This window comes from Equus quagga, chromosome 6 (genome assembly GCF_021613505.1).
Source record: "Equus quagga isolate Etosha38 chromosome 6, UCLA_HA_Equagga_1.0, whole genome shotgun sequence".
NCBI lineage: Eukaryota > Metazoa > Chordata > Mammalia > Perissodactyla > Equidae > Equus > Equus quagga.
In genome coordinates this window covers 44,341,311-44,361,977 of record NC_060272.1, presented here as the reverse complement: position 1 = coordinate 44,361,977, position 20,667 = coordinate 44,341,311, and the positions used below count along the sequence as shown (strand labels likewise).

The 20,667-nt window shown below is 36.3% G+C and overlaps 2 pseudogenes; one reads left to right on the top strand and one right to left on the bottom strand.

Moving 5' to 3' along the window:
* Nucleotides 1-15,517: 15,517 nt before the first annotated feature.
* On the bottom strand, nt 15,518-17,458 carry LOC124240717 (protein SETSIP-like; annotated as a pseudogene).
* Nucleotides 17,459-19,873: 2,415 nt separating this feature from the next.
* Nucleotides 19,874-20,429, top strand: LOC124240679 (teratocarcinoma-derived growth factor 1-like; annotated as a pseudogene).
* The last annotated feature ends 238 nt before the right edge of the window (nt 20,430-20,667 follow it).

Here is a 20,667-nt window from a genome sequence, read left to right as displayed (position 1 = left end):
TAGCCAATAAAACATTTGAATGGGCACATCAATATAGGTTGTATGTCCCAAAAGAAATATGCTTGAATTTGGGTCACACGTATTTAGCATTAGAGTTGTTAAAGTACTTTTTCTTCACTACTGAAAGAGAAGAGTTGAGAAGTCCATATAATTTTTTTCTGATATGTAAAGAGCGTAGAATTGCATTTGGCATCATGGAAGTGTTTTAAAAAATAATATCTATGATAGAAACTCCTTCAGAAATACTATTTTATTAATTAATTTACTTATTTTGCCCTGTATTTCATATATGAGTATTGAGTAATTACTGTGTGCCATCCATGCTATTAAGAAGAGGTGATACGGTGGTAAATATGGCTCTGATAGCCCACTGCCAGAGCTTATATTCAACAAGACATTTGCAGACTGAGAATATGTGCATAATAGAGGGAGTGGGTCTTGCTACTGGAATGTATAGACATAACATAATATGGGGGGCTAAGGAATTTATTCCTCGTATAAGTAATGTCTCCCTTGATCATGAAATGTGTATCATAATTTGCCAGGTGATGCTTGGATGAAGTCGGAGAGGGCCCAATTGGATGAGAAAAGTGGAAGCAAGAGAACATAATTAGTTCAAGTAATTTTTAAAACGTTATCATGACCAGTGAAATGAGACAATAATATCAAGAAATGAGGTTGGAAGCTCAGGAGGAGCTACACATTTTAAAGCCTTTTACAGAAGAAAATATGCATTAGAACAACAGAATCTCAAAACATAGCAGTCACGCATCTTTGAGAATTTGATAGTTACATCTAATTTTTATAGCAGGTTCACACATTCAAAATGCTGTATGTCATTCTAATTAATTCCGTTATGATTGCAAGACAACTACTTTTTGGAAGATGACATATGTAGATGATACCTTCAGTGTATCAGGAGTATGAAAAATACCAAGGTACTTTTTAAAATGGTAGATTCCTGGGTTGCCTTTATTGAACATTGGGATTAATGAACCAGTATGTCTGGAGAGGGGCATTGTTAACAGGGCAATATTAATGGCCTGATGAAAACTATGTTAAATTTAGGTCCTGTTATTCAATAACTTGTGGTTATTCGAAGTAAAGCAGATCCAGAAATTACATTTGCACCATTTGATGGGAAAATAGAGAACTTAATGTAGTTGCAGAAAATTGAACCCCAACATAATCTTAATTATAATAATGGTGAAGATATTTTAATATGTTTATTTGTATGAGATAAAAAAATTTTGTACTTCTATATGTCAACCTTAAACAGTTATAAAACATTGCATTTAAAACAGCCAGAAAATATAAAGAATCTCAAAATACATGTGGTAGGAATTGGATATGCTCTATAAATAGGTTTTTTAAATTATTGAAAATATTAATAAAATACCACATAATTTAATCCACTCAATATTCTAAAATATCAGTTTTCCTTATATTGATGTCTAAATTAAAGATAATTCTAGTTAATATCATGACTGTGTGCATGTATATGTGAGTGTCTAACTTAGTAGCATGAATCTAATTTAGGGAGGGAATAGAGTGAAAAATAATAATAGTCAAGACTTGCTTGAAGAGAATAATTAGGTTAGGTGTTTTGCAATATCAGATAACAAAACATTACACAGCTATAATTAATCCCATTTCATACTAGATTAGGAATATACACTGGTCAATGGAATAAAATAGAATCAATACCACACCTATTTTAGATATTTGATATATAAAAAATTACCACTGTAGACACTTGGAGGAAGGTGACAATGATATATCATTATCTATATGGGAAAAAACAATTCTATACTTGACATTTTATGCAAAAATCAATTCCTATTTTAATAATTAATTAAGATTAAAAAAGGACAAGTATTATTTTGAAAACATATAGAAGCAAACCTTTTTTTGAATTCTTCTAGAGGGCAGTTTCTTAATCAAGACACAGATATATTACGTATAAAGGTAGGAATTGATAAATTATACATTAACTTTAAGAGCCTTTGTTTACAAAACACATACCATAAAAAGTTATCCTAGAATTAAGAAAATATATCAAGGCACATGCAACCAAATATAATGATTGAGTTTTGGATTCTGTTCTCAACAAAACCAGTTACAAGTAGACAGAGAAAATGAGGAATTTCAATATGAAATGGATATAAAGTGACACCAAGAAATATTTTTAATTTGATGTGGCTTCGTAATGGTATGGTGGTTATCTAAAGACAAAATCCCTCTTTAGAGATGGCTACTGAAGTATTTACAGTGTTACAGTATTGAAGTCTAAGCCTTTCTTTAAAGTAAAAGATTTTAAAAGTTGGGGTTAAAATGAGCAATATTGGCAAAATGTTGATAAATTCATAGTTAAGGCTTGAGCTCAGTGGGTTTTTGTAACCTCTGTCTCAAATTTGGCATGTATGAATGAAACACTGCCATAATAAATCGTTAAAACTAAGGGGAAAAAATAGCACAGAGAATGAAAGAGAGTTAATCTGGGATAACTCAAGTCCTAGAAAAGAAGAAATAGCAAGAATATATTGATAAGTACTAATTATTATTAAGAAGACTATAGGCCACCCCAAAATTATAGGCAATAGGATTTCACACAAGTAATTAAGAGAACTTTCTATAAATATAATGGCTTGTATAAATATAAGAAAGCATGCTATACCTCATCAGTAATCCCAAGAAGCAGTAATTCACTCTTAGAGTCATGTATCTTAAGAAACTCTTGCACCTCACTGCGAATAGTCCCCCTAAGAATGCCAAGGTTTTTACAGTGGGAGAGAAAAAAGTGTTCAAGTCACTGACTGGCTATATACATTGTAGTATATTTCCCAATGAAATATCATAGAGCAGAGAAAACGTAGCTCCAGAAGGCATCTAAGAAATAAAATACACTGATAATAAAAAGGAATGTTGCAGGCCTGACCCAGTGGCCTAGTGGTTAAGTTCAGCACATTCTGCTTCAGTGGCCAGGTTCAGTTCCCAGGCACTCACCTGCACCACTAGTCTGTCAGTGGCCATGCTGTGGCAATGGCTCACATACAAAAAGAGGAAGACTGGCAGTGGATGTTAGCTCAGGGCGAAACTTCCTCAGCAAAAAAACCCCAAGAAATTTGCAATAGACTATAGATAGTATGGTGACATTTTTGCTAAGTGGGCAGAATTATAAACCCACATACCTATACACATATACATAAATGTATTCATACATATATGCAAATGTATGAATATATGCATAGGCATCTGTACTGTGCATTTTAGGAAACAGATGTGTGGTTAAACACTTGTAAAAATCTAAAAAAAATCATGTATATATATCAGTTGAGGCTATTGGTTAACCTGGGATAGAAGAAATAGGTTAGAAAAAACATACGTAGCAATACTGTTGACCTGCTTATTAGATTGAATAGTTGATTCAGGAGTTATCATTAATTATTGTGCTTTTAACCTCACATATATGTTGCATATATTCTTTCATGTATCACATATTATATCATAAATTAATTAAAATTTATTAGTATGAAGACATTCATATCAAATAAAAGTTACTTGTTACCAAAACTGGGATACAGATATTATGTAATGATAAACAGAATAATCTATTGATAAATTAGATCAATAATATTCTTAACATACCAATGGATATTCCATTTAATTGGCTAAAGTTAAAACTCATAAATTAAGAACTTTATAAACAAAAAATTAGAGTTGAAATATTTGATGTGACTTTTTTCACAAGTGACCATCTGAAAAATTTGGCAAAGACAAAGTAGGTCAATTAGCAATGATTTGAATAAAATTATAAACAGGATTACATCCATGTATATACAGATAAAACTCTGCCCTGAAAAAACAATGTGCTTTTGATATCAATGAAGAAAACTCACTCTTGATAAATATATACTAGAGAAAATAACTAGTTATCATGTGTAATACTATCATGAAAGAAAAAACACTTTTCTACACAAAATAATGTTCTTATGATAAAGTAGGTGAGCAAGAGTCTCGCAATTAATCTCAAATCCATTATTACAAAATAATCGCTTTATAGCCTTACCCTGTATTCTTTATTCATTATCTAGTTATTCTTTTTATGTAACAACATTTTCACAAATTATAATATAAAATTTTAATAATATCCCATTTGCTCTATTCATTTAACACACACTATTGAATAAGAGATAAGTGCATATCTAATTTGTGAATGTTAATCTTGCAACTGCATCTGAGAATCTTTTAAATTTTGCTGCACTTTTTGCTATATTGTACAATTACGGGCACTCAATATAAGTTAACTATATAAATTGAATCATGCTCTTTGCAGATATGAGGTACCTTTCTTTTTAACGAGTAAAGTAAAAACATTTTTAGGTCATTTGTAGATGTGTGGTTTGCTTCTGCTTTGGATGCATATTTGCTTCTGGTTTGCAATTAGCATAACGAACGTAAAGTTTTCTATTAAAAGTTTCAGATAGTACTTGTTTTAGATTTTTACAATCTTCCCAATTTTCTTATCACAAATCGAGAATTGAACAAAAATTTTAAGTTCACTTTTATTAATTTTACCAAATGATGTAAATTATTTTTGCAAAGGCTTTAATTATAGGGAGATGAAAGCATCAAAATTAGCTAATTTGAGAAAGAAAAAAAAAATAAGCTGACCCCAAGGACAGGGCAGGAGTTGTTGAGGATCAGCTAGTTTTTCCCTAAGGAATTTTTATTGGTTTCATAATTGTAAGAACCAAAGACTTTGGAAGTGGAATGTTAAAATGGCCTGAAATCAATGGATTGTTGAAGATCTTTTTAGGAAGCCTCTAGATTCTCCAGGTATCCACTTCTTCCAGGGAAAAGACTGGATGTTTATATTCTGGAGAAGCTAAATATGGAAAGTCTAGAGTAGAGATCCCTGGACACAACCGAGGGCAGGAGTATCGCATTGAGAACTGGAGGGTTCGATGAAAGATTTTTCTTGGTGGTTGAGATGCTTGACTTTCTTGACACACTAGATCCCCAAAAGCTGACAGCCAGCTTTGTAACAATCGAATGTGACTTTGAAAGAATATTCTTTTGGAATCTAACTCTAATGAAAGAAAAGAATAAATGCACTAACGTTTAGCTCCTCTCTCCAAATGTCTGATTATCTATTGCTTCTTAATAAAATATCCCAAAATAAAATGACTTAACATAATGTATTAAAAAACATATGCACACCATTATTTCTTGCAGTTCTCCATGTTGATGAGTGTTTCTTTCTTGGAGTTCATCATGGTGGCAGTCAGATCAAGGCTGACATCGCGGGATGGCTTCTTCTCTCCATGTGAATAGCTTCTTCTTTTCCAAGGCATGGTGACTTCAGAAAAGCTGGGCTTTGTACTTGATGGTTGACTTCTCCCATGGGGAGTGTCCCTGAGAGTCAGGGATTGGAAGCTGCCAGTGTAAGGACCTGACAATGGCAAAATGTCACTTTCACTGTATTCCATTGGTCAAAGCAATCCAGAGCTTACTCACATTTAAGTGAAGAGGACATAGACCAAATGTATTTGTGGGAGAAATTTCAAAGACTATATAGCCACCTTTAATTCAACACATGAACAAAATAAAATGGCCCAAAGGGATAACCCTTCAATAAAGCCCACCTTTTAGGACAGCTTAACAAATCATACACAGACAGATCTTCCTAACAACTTTTAATTGTCTCACTTAATGGTCAGACAGTCAGGGAAAACCAGATGCTTGAAAAGTCTCTAAGGTAAAAATACAGAAGCTAAAATAAACCAATATTAAGAAAGGAATTCAGAGAAAAGTGACAATGCAAGTGAAACAAACCTCAAAAATCCTATAACCAATATTCTCAAAAAAGATAATGTACCCATGAAAAAGAATAAGATACTATAAGTAGTAAAATTCAGAAAACCAGAAAATGAAGTCTAATAAAAATTTTTAAATGATACCATAATTTGAAAAATAATTTAAAAAGAATGCTCTTTTAATATATTTGAGAAAACCTCCCAAAATTAGAATAAACATAAGTAAAAATATAGTACATAGTAAAATGGAAACAGCAGTAGACTGTGATAAGATATGTATTTAATCTTGATTCATTTATAGTGTTCATTACTGTGTCTATTTGTACAGGTTTTCAGTGGTTGTTCTAGGTATTACTGTATAGATATATGCCACACACCAAGAAATCCATCCAAAAAAGAAAGACTCCTGCCTAAATTCCAGATACCAGATACTGAGGTCTTCAGCCTTGCCTAAAGGAACAGCTTGATCATTGAACTTTTATCAAAATCAAATTAAATTAAAAAATTAAACTTTAACAAATATTTAGGTAGCTCACAAGAAAGTAGGTAAAAGAAAACAGAGGAACAAAAAATAGAACAAACCACAAAACAAAAATAAAATGGCAAACTTAAGCTCTAAACTATCAATAATTACATTAAATGTAAATTTTCTAGACATCACTTAAAAGACAGAGATAGGCAGAGTGAATTTAAACACATAATCTAACCATCTGTCCACAAAATAAACTCACTACAAATATAATAATATAGTCAGATTGGAAGTAAAATGGTGAAAAAGATATATCACGGATATATTAATTTTACGAAAAGAATGGGTGGTCTTCAACTATAGTAGTCTTCAGAGCAAATAAAATCACCAGAGATATTAAAGGATATGATATTATGATGAAAGGAGTAATTCTTCAGAAGGCATAGCTATACTAAATGTGTACACACCAAACAATAAAGCTGCAAAATATGAAACAATTTAATGTATATTCAGCTGCTAGTTTTATACTATTTAATATAGAGGATAATAAATTTAAAATACAATTACTGATTGTATCCTGAATTCTTGAATATTTGTATAATTTTTCTGATGCATTCACCATGTGATAGCGTCGTTATTTTACCCTGGGTACTTGATATTTTTTTAAGAAAAATAAAAGCAAAACAGCATTTTCAAAGATCTCTACAGTTAAGCTCTCACCTGATTTACAGTAGTTTCAAAATTCATGGACAGTTAGAAAGCCTTTTCAATAAAGGTACCAACTTCAGAAAACGATGTGAAAGAAGTGCTTTTAAGAGCTGAAAGTAGTGGCCACATGGAATAAAAGAATGAATGGTGAGGATTCTGTATGATGTTCGTATTGAAGTTCTATTCTTTTATAGTTCAACAGATCAAACGCGGGGAGCCACTTGTTACTAAATAAAAGCATAAGGGGCTTTGACTCTCACAGCCAAAGAATCCAATTGCTCTTTCTTTTATAACTACTATGGGTGATTAAAGATTTGGATAAAAAAATAAAAGCAACATCCTATGTTCTGCCACCAGCTATGGGTTGTGGGCCATTAGCGCCCTACATAGAATAGACCTCATGTAAAAGGCACCTAAAGGTGCTCCATTACTGTAACATCCCATTTTGTCACCAAAGACTACAAGACATGAAGTTTTCTTACATAAAATCTGAATAATGACACCTGAATTTTTCCACTATCTTCTGATTCTGAATTCGTCAACTGAAAAGACACACTACACCTTTCCTTACTATTCCTGTGGGAATGTTTCCTTAACTTCAATAAGGTATTCTTTTAAGTTTAAATTTTAAAATCTTAGAGTCAACAGTCTGCATATTATCCTTTATGAAATACATAATAAACATTACCAAACAAGAAATATCTTTGTAAAGTATCATTTTTGCCCTCCACATCTATTCCGCCGCCCCTCCCTCACTCTCCTGCCTCCTCCCTGACCTCCTTGCTGATCCTTAAACACGCCAAATTTACTTGTATTTTAGGGCTTTGCACAGGATTTTCTCTTTGTTAAAATGTTCTTCCCAAGGCAGTAATGTGGCCAAAACCCTCACCTATTTCAATCTTTTTCAGATATCTTCTCCTGGCTCAAATATCACTCTACCTCCACTACCCTATTTATAATTGCAAATTGCTCCTCTCTCCAGTGTTCCTGAACTCACTTTCTTTGCATCTTTCTTCCAAGATACTTGGCAGCTTCAACATACTACTCAATTTATCGCATAAATTTTGCTTATTGCTCGTTATATATTTGCCACTAGTGCAAAGTAAGTTCTCTGAATGCAGGAGTGTTCGTCTAGCTTGTTCACAGATATAGACTAAGTCCCTTCTACAGTTCCTGGCATATGATAGGTACTCACAAGATATTTTTTAAATGAATGCTGTTGTAAAATATAATACCTTCAGGGGCTGGCCTTGTGGTGTAGTAGTTAAGTTTGTGTGCTCCACTTCGGCGGTCTGGGGTTTGCAAGTCTGGATCCTGGGCTCAGACCTAGCACCATTTGTCAAGCCATGCTGTGGTGGCATCCCACATAAAATAGAGGAAGATTGGCATAGGTGTTAGCTGAGTGACAATCTTCCTCAAACAAAAAGAGGAAGATTGGCAAAAGATGTTAGTTCAGGGTCAATCTTCCTCACAAAATATATATATAAAATGCATTCAATTGGATGTATTATAGGAAAAGTTTTCATTTACAGTCCCACTTCTTAATTTGCATAACTAGCATCTATCATAATGTCTTGTTCTGTAAAATAATGTGTTTAGAGCCTTCTTTTCCTTTTGCTTGACGTAATTTTTTATTTTCCTACAAACTCTGCAAAATAACAAAAGGCTAACATAGCTTTCTTAAATAGAAATAATAATGTATGTGGTCAAATCACTTATAATGTACCACAACATTAAATGTTTTTCAAAATAATAATACTATATTACAATTTTAAGATCATTTACAGATCTAAGAATTGAGAAGGTACTTTACATTTGTATATATACTTTTATATGTAATGCAAATATTGTAAATATATTATATGTAAATATACTATATAAATACATATATATATTGGTGATTTTGATTAACACACTTCCTAAAATATCTTCATAGGTAAATCATGTCATGCACAGCATCGCACTGGTATCTATTAGAGAAGAAATACCACATCTATTCCGCCGCCCCTCCCTCACTCTCCTGCCTCCTCCCTGACCTCCTTGCTGATCCTTAGTGACAGGTTATACCATTCAGACATGTAAAGGAAGCCTATAAGTACGCCTCTATTCATAAACTCAGCCTGTGTGTATAAACACCCGCAAAGTGCCAGGCATTGGACTATGGTGTAGAGACAGAGAAGAATACAAGACAGGCAAGACTGCAGCCCTCACGAAACTTTTATTTGGAGGGATTAAAATATTTAAAAATAAATGGAAATTTCATTATAATCAAATATAAAATAAATCGAAGTACTGAATAATCAATTATTATAAAAATCTTTTTTAATAATAGAAATGGCTAACACTTCATTTATTTATGTCTAAGGAGATACGCTGTTAATAGATGAATTTCTAAAGGATAATACAAATATACATGCACATTTTGTTAGAGTAAAATGACACAATATTTTAAGTTCTTTACAGATAGTCTGGTGGTATTCATTCATTTTTAAATTTCTTTCTGAGATTGTAATATTGTGATGCCTACTGTCCAATGCCTAAAAGCAGTGGCTTCATATATTTTGTTCTGTTTCATCTTTGTTTATACATGGGGGGTTATTCCAGTACCAATTATTCCATCATAGCCAGAAGTAGAAGTATCTATTTTTTTGTATAATAAAGTTTTGTGATATTACCTTTGTAGAATAAAAGTGTGCAATATTTGAAAAATATTTTAAAACTACTGAGTAGACTTGAGGAACCCATGTGATTCTGAAAAAGTAAAGTCACATAAAGCACATATTGCTTCAGAGGAAGGTCATCTGGGAAAGGACAGAATCCTAGTAACAGGGACCACTTGAGCTGTCAAAGTTGTACAGACGAGCAATGATTAGGACTTGAAATAGGGCAGTAGTTGTAGGAATGAAAAGTAATAGAGTGTTTAATATTGTAACATGAAAATGTAATATAATTTGTCATTGCCAGTATATTTCAGCATTTCTGATATACAAAACTATGGTGATTCTGAGACGCCTAGAAAAAGGACTGTGTTGTCCTAAGACTATTTATTTTAAAATAGACCATTGAATTTCAAACCCACCTCACCACCATGACAGTTTTAATATCGCCTTGGGTTCCAAAATTGTTAAAAATGTTTCCTGTCCTGATGCTATTCCATGAATCTATATATTGCAACCTCTCTTTACAGACTAGTTAGAGAACTAAGATTTACAAAGGCCCAGAGGTCAAATCAACGCACTATGAACACTATAATTTGTCATATGGGTGTCATATGGGTGAGTCTTGATCAAGAGTGAGAAAATTATGGTTGAACCTATTTCCAGTGACAGATTAGCACCCAGAGGATTAGAACTTTAGATGAGATACTCTATTAAAGTAAGCACGTGAGCAGGTCATTGAACAGTACGTAATTAAGGTTATGGGCTACAGCTACTGACAAATGAAGATATAAGCCCATGAATTTCTGAGAAATCACAGATCAGGGCTCATGATTTCGTTTTCTCTCCAGATGCTATCCCATTGCCCAGTTCATAGTAGACACGCAGAATGTTGTTGCTGACTATGAAATGAGTGTCCTTCCCTCTTCTAAAAAACAAAAGGTCTAGGGAGGGATGAGAATCACATTGTTAGAAAAGGCTCCCATTTTTCTAATAACTCTTCCACTCACTGGATGTTCATGTAATAAGTATTAAGCCAATTGGCTTACATTTGGGATCACTCAAACCCGTTCCTGTGACCATGTCATAGTCATTCTTAGTCACAATTATCCTTTCAGATAATAAGGGTGTGTGTTTGTCACAGTACAAAGATATACAAAGATATATATGATATATATATCATATACCTATACCCCAGAGCTTTTTCCTCCATATTGCAATATTTTTTCCTCCCAGGATCCTGAACAACTTCTCAACCATTCACAACTACTCATAGTCTATGTTTATTCTTTCCTTGGGTCACGTCTCTGTCCATGTAAAGTGTCTGACTGTATTCACACTCTGAAGTTATGCCGACTGGGAACATTTTCCACTGTCACTATTTTTTAAGGCTGACAGTGTATAGTAGTATATTGCGGTTGCTATTGATTTTGACTTGCACTCTCATACCAAGAAAAACCATCATCAAACCAAATTAAGGATTTGTTCTCCTCTTTCATCTTGTCATAAGGGATCCCAATAGACATGGGATGAGGAAAGGACACTGGTGCAACGATGATGAGTATTATGGGCATCTAGGCTTCCTTTACATGTCTGAATGGTATAACCTGTCACTAGTTGTAATACATTCCAGATATACCACTTAACTTATATATGAGTGGATCACATCAATGATGGTTTACAGAATATTCAGATAGTCCATATCTCTTCTGACTAAATTATGACAGAGTTGGAAGAGTTAACATAGAATTGGAACAAAATATATTTTGTTTTTTAATTATGTTTTTTTATAGGGACAGAAAAGAACACATTTTCCAAATCGATGATCACACATCCTATTACTGAAGCTATATTAATTTTGAGGAAAGGTATTTGAGATTTGGGCTACACTTAGGTTGAGCTTGCAGTAGTCCACAGTCATCCTTCAGGATTCATCTTGTTTCCACAGGAGTCAGACCGGTGGTCAAATTAGATATGATGAGAACCACTATTTTGGCCTCTTTTAAATTACTGAGGGCACCATTAGTATTTTCTAAGTCATCTGGGATGCAATATTGTTTTTGAATTATTTTCTTGTACAGGGAAGTGTAGTTCCTGAAGACTTACTCTAAAATTTCATACCATAATAATTCTTCCTCTACAGACTTAAAAAAACATTGTGACAGGGGCCAGCCCAGGGGCATAGTGGTTAAGTTCGCACCACTCATCAAGCCATGCTGTGGCAGCATCCCACATACAAAATAGAGGAAGATTGGCACAGATATTAGCTCAGTGATAATCTTCCTCAAGCAAAATGAGGAAGATTGACAACAGTTGTTAGCCCATGGCCAATCTTCCTCACAAAAAACACAAATAAAAATATTGTGATAAAATGGCAACCAGGTCACCACTGTAAGTTCTGTAACCCAGCCCTTGGCCAAGACCTATTTGTTACCTCCTCTCTCCACATATGTCCCAACATAGCCCATTTCTCATAGGGAAGGGGCATGATGACATGACGATGCTTTAGGTCTTCAGGTATTGGTGTCAATGCAGACCCTGTTTCTAACATCTCTCAGTGCATCTAGGAATCTTCTACCCTTCAGTTCCACAGTTATCAGAGGAAAGGATGGAAGGTCTCTTTATTCTTATTATTTAATTTTTAATTAATTAACTTATCTATTTGGTGAGGAAGATTGGCCCTGAGCTAACATCTTTCCAATCTTCCTCTATTTTTGTGTGCGTGTGGGACATTGCCACAGCATGACTTGATGAGCAGTGTGTAGGTCTGCACCTGGATTCAAACCTGTTAACCCTGGGCCACCAGAGAGGAGCATGAGAACTTAACCACTACACCACTGGGCCAGCCCCCACAGGTCTCTTTAGTAAAGGACTAGGGTATCGATTTCATGTATACTAACTATGGTTTTGTATGGTCTTTTCTCTTGGGTACCTCACTATCTCTTCAGAAAATGAGGTCTAAATCTGCTAACTGGCTTAGCTCTAGAAACTGGGCAGGAGGTCATGACTTTTAAATAGACCAAGTGTTTTCAGCCCCCTTCCATCCCTGATTTCTTCCGTTAGCCCAAACTGAATAGTTAACTTGTTGGCTGCCCACTTGTATTTTCTCTGGGGTGGTCGTGTTCTATTAACTATATCCATAACCCTCTGCATGTTACATCCCCTTGGCTGCCAATCAAACCTTGCCATTATGGTTGTGATCACTTCTCTTCTGATGATTAAGAACCACTGCCAAGCCTCTACTATCTTGCTATTAATGAGCCAAACTCTGTTACAGCCTTTCCTACTTTCAGCCCTGGTATCAGAAAGAGTGACCCTCTTACCATGACATTGCTAACGGTTTTGCTCTTCCTGTGGAACACTGTCATTCTGTGTGTCTCATGACTGCATGTAATACATCCAATCCAGCGTGGGTCTTCCTTCACCACCTATGAGGCAATTCTGGTATTTCACCTTTATTCAGTATGGGCCATCAATTTTCCTTGGTTCTAGGAGGCATTATACAAGTTAGTATGATCAAATTCTAGGGTACTTTCCAGGGAGTTATATCCTATAATTTGGGATAACACTCCCAAGTCCAAATTTAAATCCTGTCTTGATCAGTGCTCTCAGAATTTGGTTTCATGCTCAAATCTTTAAATGACAGCTGTGCCTTGTATTTCCTTTGTGGTATAGTCCTATTTCTCCTTTATGAGGACCAACATGTCGCCAGATGGGTTATGTAACAAATTAACCCTTTTTAGGCCTGCTGGTCAAGATACAAGATGGGAGCAGATCCTAAGGTGGACTGTAGTGATTTTGTATTGTGTCAATTTACCTAAAAAGAAATCTCTTACATTATCTTTTTTTTCTTTTTATCTTTATCTTCCTCTATTGGAGCAAGATTCCTGACCAGTTTACAGTGATATATTTACTAAAAAGACACCTGTGCATAAAGTACATACTATCCATCTAAACAGGTTTTTATTACACTTTGTCTATGGATAGAATAGTTCTCTTTCTAAAGTTTTATACATCAAACAGCTTTGAATTTGACGAAGCTGTCCATTAACTCACCTCTGGAAAAGTTAAGTGGCATTTAATTTTAGCTACTATATTTTACAGCATTAAAAGTTTATACATTAGGTAACTTCTCAAAATGTTATTCTATGCACAGTGGCATTTAGCAGACAGAACAGAGTCTGTTGTCTCACCTAGATTCACATGGATGGGTCTCATTTGAGAGTTATATGCTAAACAGCTGGTACTTAGAGACAAAAGTACTCTCAACCTGAGTTTCTTACCACTAATAGGGACTTCTTATAAGTGCCTGTCTCCTTGGCCACGTTTGATAGTGCCAATGAAGACATGCCAGCAATTGCCCCATGTGTGACTAGACATTAGAATATGAGACCTCTCTGATGGTGGTGGCAGGCACTATGATTATATCCAGATAAATAAAGGCTCATTTTTTAAAAATGCCAATTTAAGATACAAATCAAGGATATAACATACTCAGAACTGAGTTTTGATCAATATGGTATACCAAATGATGTGAAAAATTTTAGAAACTGATGGCAATTGTACCCAGGATGTTTCCCAGTTACAGAGACATTAATACGTTGATTCAAATCCCTTTATTCAATCTACACAGCCCTGAAGTCACCCTGCAAAGTGTGTATCAGAAAATACCAAGTTAGAGTAACATAGTTTGACAATATGTTATACAAGTAAAACTTGGAAAGTCATATTAAGTATATCTGTTCTGAGAGAAAAGCATCAAATCCTTTGTGTATATATTTAGTTTTATTGTAACAAAGCAACTTGTACCCTTTTAACGTTTAAAGCTGAGCATCCCTTTTCCTTTCCAGTGAAACAAAAAGAAAATTTAAAAATAAACAGAAACAAAATTACAATAGAGAATATCAATCCATATAAGATCCTACAGGTTCTGCTGATTCTCCCATCGAGTGGCAAGGATCAAGTCATCTTTAGGAGAGAACTTTATTTCAAAAGTATGATCTTAGGAGAACGGCCCCATGGCCGAGTGGTTAAGTTTGTGCACTCCGCTTCAGCGGCTCAGGGTTCACCAGGTTGGATCCTGGGCACAGACCTAGCACGGCTTATCAAGCCATGCTGTGATGGCATCCCACACAGAAGAACTAGAATGACCTACAACTAGGATATACAACTATGTACTGGGGCTCTGGGGAGAAAAAAAAAAAAAGACAAAGATTGGCAACAGAAGTTAGCTGAGGGTCAATCTTCCTCAAAAAAAAAGAAAGAAAGAAAAGTGTCATCTTAAATTGCAAGTATGTCCATTAAACATCACAATTAAACTTGCCAAAGGAAAAGCTATGTTCTCAAAATGCCCACTTAACCCACCCCAACATCTCCAACACATCTTTTGCCAACCTTCTATAACCCAATTTTTTTGGTTTTATTTTGCTTTTTAAACAAGAGAAAGTAGACAGATAGATGTTGGTAAATGATAACTGTCCATACTCACCTAGAGACACAATGTGATCTCTGAGTCCAATATACACAGAAAGGAGGAGAAAAGCTGGAACTCTGTACAGAACCACACAGGGCCTAGCACCCTCCAGATTCCAGCAGAGCTGGCGGAGCGGAAGGTCCTTCTTTTTCCGCACATTGTACACTGGTCTTGATTCCATAAAATTTGTGTTAAGACAGGAAGGGATAAAAATGAATTTGGAACAGAAAGGGTGAGAGATTCTTTTGCCACTGCATTCTGCTCAAGGTTTTTCCACCCCCCCACCCCCCGCCCAAATATTTAGAACCATGGTATAAAGGAGAAGAAAGAGACCTTAAACACAGGGCGGCTGACTGAGCGCAAGAGGAAAAAAAAAGATTGCAACTTACTCTCAGGGACTGGAGAAAATTAAAAGACAGGTTGTATCCATTATTGTTCCATTAGTCATCTTTTTGGAATTAGGCCAAATATCATCTTTGCTGACCTCTTCTAACGCATCTGCACCTGTGTCAGAATGGCCAGTAAACCACCCAAGGAAGCTTCTGATTCCTCATGCTGTGCCTTCCTGTCGGTTTTATTGTGTGTTTGACTTCAACATTTTGTGAAATCCTTTCCAGATTTCCATTTGATTTTAGTGGACTTTAAAGATGGATCACTACTCTCAGTCTCAGGAAATTCTCTGGAGAACACTTCATTTTTGAAGTAAGGGTTTTCTTCAAAATAAAAATCTATTCTGTAACCTGATTTTATATCTTCAAATTCTCTGTCTCCAACTCTCCTCAAACAGCGCAGCTCCCTTCATCATCCTCCCCAAGCAGTGCAGACTTGTGGATGGCTGACAGATATTCCCACAATATTTGGGATTTTGGCGAGCAATTCCATCCTCTTCTGAAAAAATGGTTAGTGGAATTTGTTATATTTTTGTTGTACTTTCAAATCTCCTTATGGGCTTGTTCATTAAGTCTGTCCATTTCATTTTGTATTTCATCAACATGTCCAACTGCTTCTTGCTGTTCTTTTTCTGGGGACTCCTGGGCCTCATAGTGGTTGGAAATTGAGCTCTTTTTTACTGACTTGGGCTGAGAGCAAGCATACACTGTGCTGCTCTGCCTTTGAGGATGGGGGTGGGGAGGGGGTAGAGAAGAAAGACGGACGGAGTGGGTAGTGGCTTCTCCTTGCAGCACACGCGCAGGCACTCTCTCACTTGCTCTCCCTCCCTGCGGCTCTGGCAAAGCCCTCAAGCCTGGTGGGGAGGAAGGGGCTGGGCAGCCTGAGCCCGGCCTGGGCTCCTGCTTACTCAGGGGAGGCAGTGGCAGTCCGGCAGGCAGATCTGCTCCCTCCCTCCGGCTCTGTGCTCTAGCTCTTTGCTTGTTCTCTTGAGCTCTTGAGCGGCTGCATCCTCCCAGACCTCCAACTCAGGAACAGAGGTCTTATGTTACCAAAAAGCAGATATTTTTCTTAATTTTGTGATGGTTTCCTTTTTTCTTTTTGAGTAAGAAAACTTAACATGAGGTCTACCCTCTTAAATTTTTAAATGTGCTGTACAGTCTTGTTAACTATAGGCATGACGTTATATTGCAAATCTCTAGAATTTATGCCTCTAGCATAAATGAAACTTCATACCCTTTGAACAGCAACTCCCTATATTCCTTTCCCTCCAGCCCCTAGAAACCACCATTCTACTCTCTGAGTTTGACTAATACCTCATAGATGCAGAATCATGCAGTGTTTGTCCTTCTGTGCCTAGATTATTTCACTTGGCCTAATGGCCTCCAGGTTCATCCATGTTGTTGCAAATGGCAAGATTTCCTTCTTGTTTAAGGCTGAGTGATATTCTACTGCATGTAAAGACAATATTTCCTTTATCTATTCATCCATGAGTGGTGTCAAAAGTTCAGAAGCAGCGGGCCGACCCCTTGGTCGAGTGGTTAAGTTAGTGTGCTCTGCTTTGGTGGCCCAGCGTTTTTGTAGGTTCGGATCCTGGGTGCAGACATGGCACTGCTCATGAGGCCACGCTGAGGCGGCGTCCCACGTAGCACAACCGGAGCCACTCACAACTAGAATCTACAACTATGTACTGGTGGGCTTTGGGGAGAAGAATTAAAAAAAAAAAAAAAAAAAAGAAGATTGGCAACAATTTTTAGCTCAGGTGCCAATATTTTAAAAAAATTAAAAAAGCAAATGAGAAACTTCTTAAAAAAAAAAAGTTCAGAAGTAAAACGAATGAATCACCAAAGTAGGCATTGGTAAAATTGTATTGTACAGGCACCATAAAGACAGCTTGCAAACCCGGAACACTCAGACCAAAACAGAATGAGGCTCCTGGATACATCCTTATAAAACAGCTTATATAGTGAGAATGCAGTGAGTGTTTATTCTTCACAGTGGTTGATTATAATAGCAAAATTTTCCTAAATGATAGAGAGCTGGTTAGTGGCTACCTCATATCAGCCTGAGGACATAGTTTTAAGCTTTGCTTATGATTTCCAGAAGTATAAAGAAGAAATGACCCAGATCAAGTTAGTCTTGCAAAATAATCCAAATAAAGCTTTGTTTGTATGACCAAACTGGTTTTGCTCAGGGAATTTTCAAAGTGGATCTCCATTTATTTTTGATTTTGAAAATCGCCCCCTTTTGGGCATTCTCACAGCAGGCTGAGAGTATGATCAACAAATATACCATTATTCTTGGTTACCACTGTTGACGTAGTCAAGCAAAAAAATCACTTTCACTGTTTCTATTAGCTGAGTCATCAGGCCAGAGAGCCATGTAATCACAACCTTCATCATTTATATGGTTATTGTTGATTTGATCCAGTTGTCTGATTCTGATAGATACCATTTGGTGTGTGAGTGGCTGTGGACAGGCATTTAAAACTCTTGAGAGTATAAAACACTCTAGAGTGGTTAATATGATGACCATAAGGAGAACAATAGCCAAAGACTGAAAAATTTCCAGAAGCAGAGACTGTCAGGAGCCAGGATTTAACCAATTAAATGACTTAAATGGGTTATAATCAGATTCAGGTTTTACCTTTCTAAGTCAATCTATAATTTTGGGTGTAATGTATAATTGGGTTTCAAAATTTTCTTTTTCTGAGATATTTATTAGGTACAACAGGATGTATTAGCAATCACATATTCTCAAGTTTACTTCATTTCAGGAGTCAGTGTTGTAGGTGAACTTCCACCTAATTAGATAATTTAATGAGAGGCATTTCTATGGAAATAAAAGAAATAACAAGGTTAAAAATTTGAACAAATTTTAAAATCAGTTTCTGAGTTTGAGAGCAGCCAGTTGAGAAAATTTCTAGATTTGAGTTGGAAGCATCTTCAGATGGTGGAATGAGCATGGCAGTTTCAGTCTGATGGATCTTCCTGGTTTGCAGTTTGTCTGTCTTTGATGATGTCATCTGATGTTTTGCTGAACTTTCTTGAATGGCCCATACAGCAACAGGCATGGAGGTTGTCCTTACATGATCCACTGTGTGGTGATTTCTCTGAAGTTACAAGTAGATAAAACCTCGAACACAATTAACAAGACTAGAGTCTGATATCCACAAGGGTGTACTACTGAAATATAATTTTTCTCTCTGTAATCATCCCCCTTTCTATAAAGGATAACCACAGTAAGACTGATTTGTCTGCAAATTAAGTCTGGTTTCAAAGCCAAATGAAGATGTAGATTGCAATAAGGTAAATACATGGTCAACTGTAAAACTAAAATTGTTATGACTTTGCTTTGTAGCTCCACATTTTCTTTTCTACATAATTTAAGAGGCTAATGCTTTAACAAAACAATTATTAGCTCTGTTGTTACACACACAATGTATGAAGATATTTTGTGAATATCAACAATTAAAAGAGGTGGGACAGAGCTATAAAAGAGCAGAGGTTTCAGGTATTGTTGAAGTTAAGATGATATAAATTCAAACTAGAATGTTAAAACTTTAGGATGTTAAATGTAATTCCCATGGTAACCACACATGCACACAAAAGTTATAAATATACTAAAGGAAGTGAGAAAGGAATTAAAACATTTCACTATAAAAATCAACTAAATAGAGAAGAAGATAGTACTGCAAGTAATGAGGGACAAAGAAGCTATAAGTTGGGGCTGGCCCAGCGGCGTGGTGGTTGAGTTCAGTGTGCTCTGCTTTGGTGGCCTGGGTGTGTGGGTTTGGATCCCAGGCACAGACCTACACCACTCATCAGCCTTGCTGTGGCAACAACCCACATATAAAGTGGAGGAAGATTGGCACAGATGTTAGCTCAGGCCTAATCTTCCTCAAGCAAAAAACAAGGAGGATTGGCCACAGATGTTAGTTCAGGGCTAATCTTCCTCAGCAAAGAAAAATTAAAAAAACACTATAAGATGTATAAAAAACAAGTAGCAAAATGACAGAAGTAAGCCCCTCTTTATCTTCAATGCCTTTAAATACAAAAGAATTAAACTTCCAATCAAAAGACAGATTGGACACAGAGATCTGTTGCAAATACAGAAGAGGTTTCCAGTTGCTGTTTGCTAATTTCACAAGTGAAAACAGAAAGCAGTTGACTTGTTAATGAATGGGCCAGGGGACCATTTTAGGAGAGAGCTTGATATCAGAAGCTGTTGGGTGCTGAGCTGGGTGAGACTAGAGCCCCTGCCATTCTTCAGTTGGAGGAATACCCCAGCCCTGCCTACTGCTGCCTCCCATCTCTGGCCTGCCTGAATTTCAGGGGACAATGTCAGAGGAGTTGTGGACCACAGGAAGATGGAGCCCTTCTCTTCCAGTGTGAATGTGATCATGGTCATTTCCACAGCATTTGAACTGAGATTGGTTGCTGGGTTGGGCCATAATGAACTTGCATGTCTGTTGCAGGGAGAACTGGTTTTCAGAGCTGACAGCATTTGGTCCCAGGAGGAGCCTTCAGTTTGTCGTCGGCCTTTCCACTTTGTGCCGTTCACAGGAATCCAGGACAGTAAAGAGCTAAACAAAGCTTGCTGTGTGAATGGGGGAGCCTGCATGCTGGGGTCCTTTTGTGCCTGCCCACTCTCCTTCTAGGGACAGAACTGTGAGCATGATGTGAGCAAAGGAAACTGCAGGTCTGTGCCCCACGGCACCTAGCTTCCCAAGAAGTGTTCCATGTGTAAATGCTGGCATGGCCGGCTTCGCTGCTCTCCTCAGGCATTTCTGCCCAGTTGTGATGGCCATGTGATGGATGAGCACCTCACAGCTTCCAGGACTCCAGAATTAACAGTCTGCATGCAACACTGTTAAGCTGGCTGGCATCTGCCTTGCTACATAAAGTTACTATTAATCAACATTCGTCATTAGATTTCATGACCTTTAAAGGTTGTCTCACCATTGTCTTAACTGAGAGATAATGATTTGTTTGTTGCCCTGAAATAGGGAATAGATTTCCATAGTGGTCCCCAACATTTCCTTAAAGTACCAACTACTTTCCTCTGCCCTACCCTCTCCAAAAAACTACTTAAAAAAAAGTCAGCAGTATCTACAGTGTGCACGAGTTTGATGTAACTCTACCAAGGGCTTTC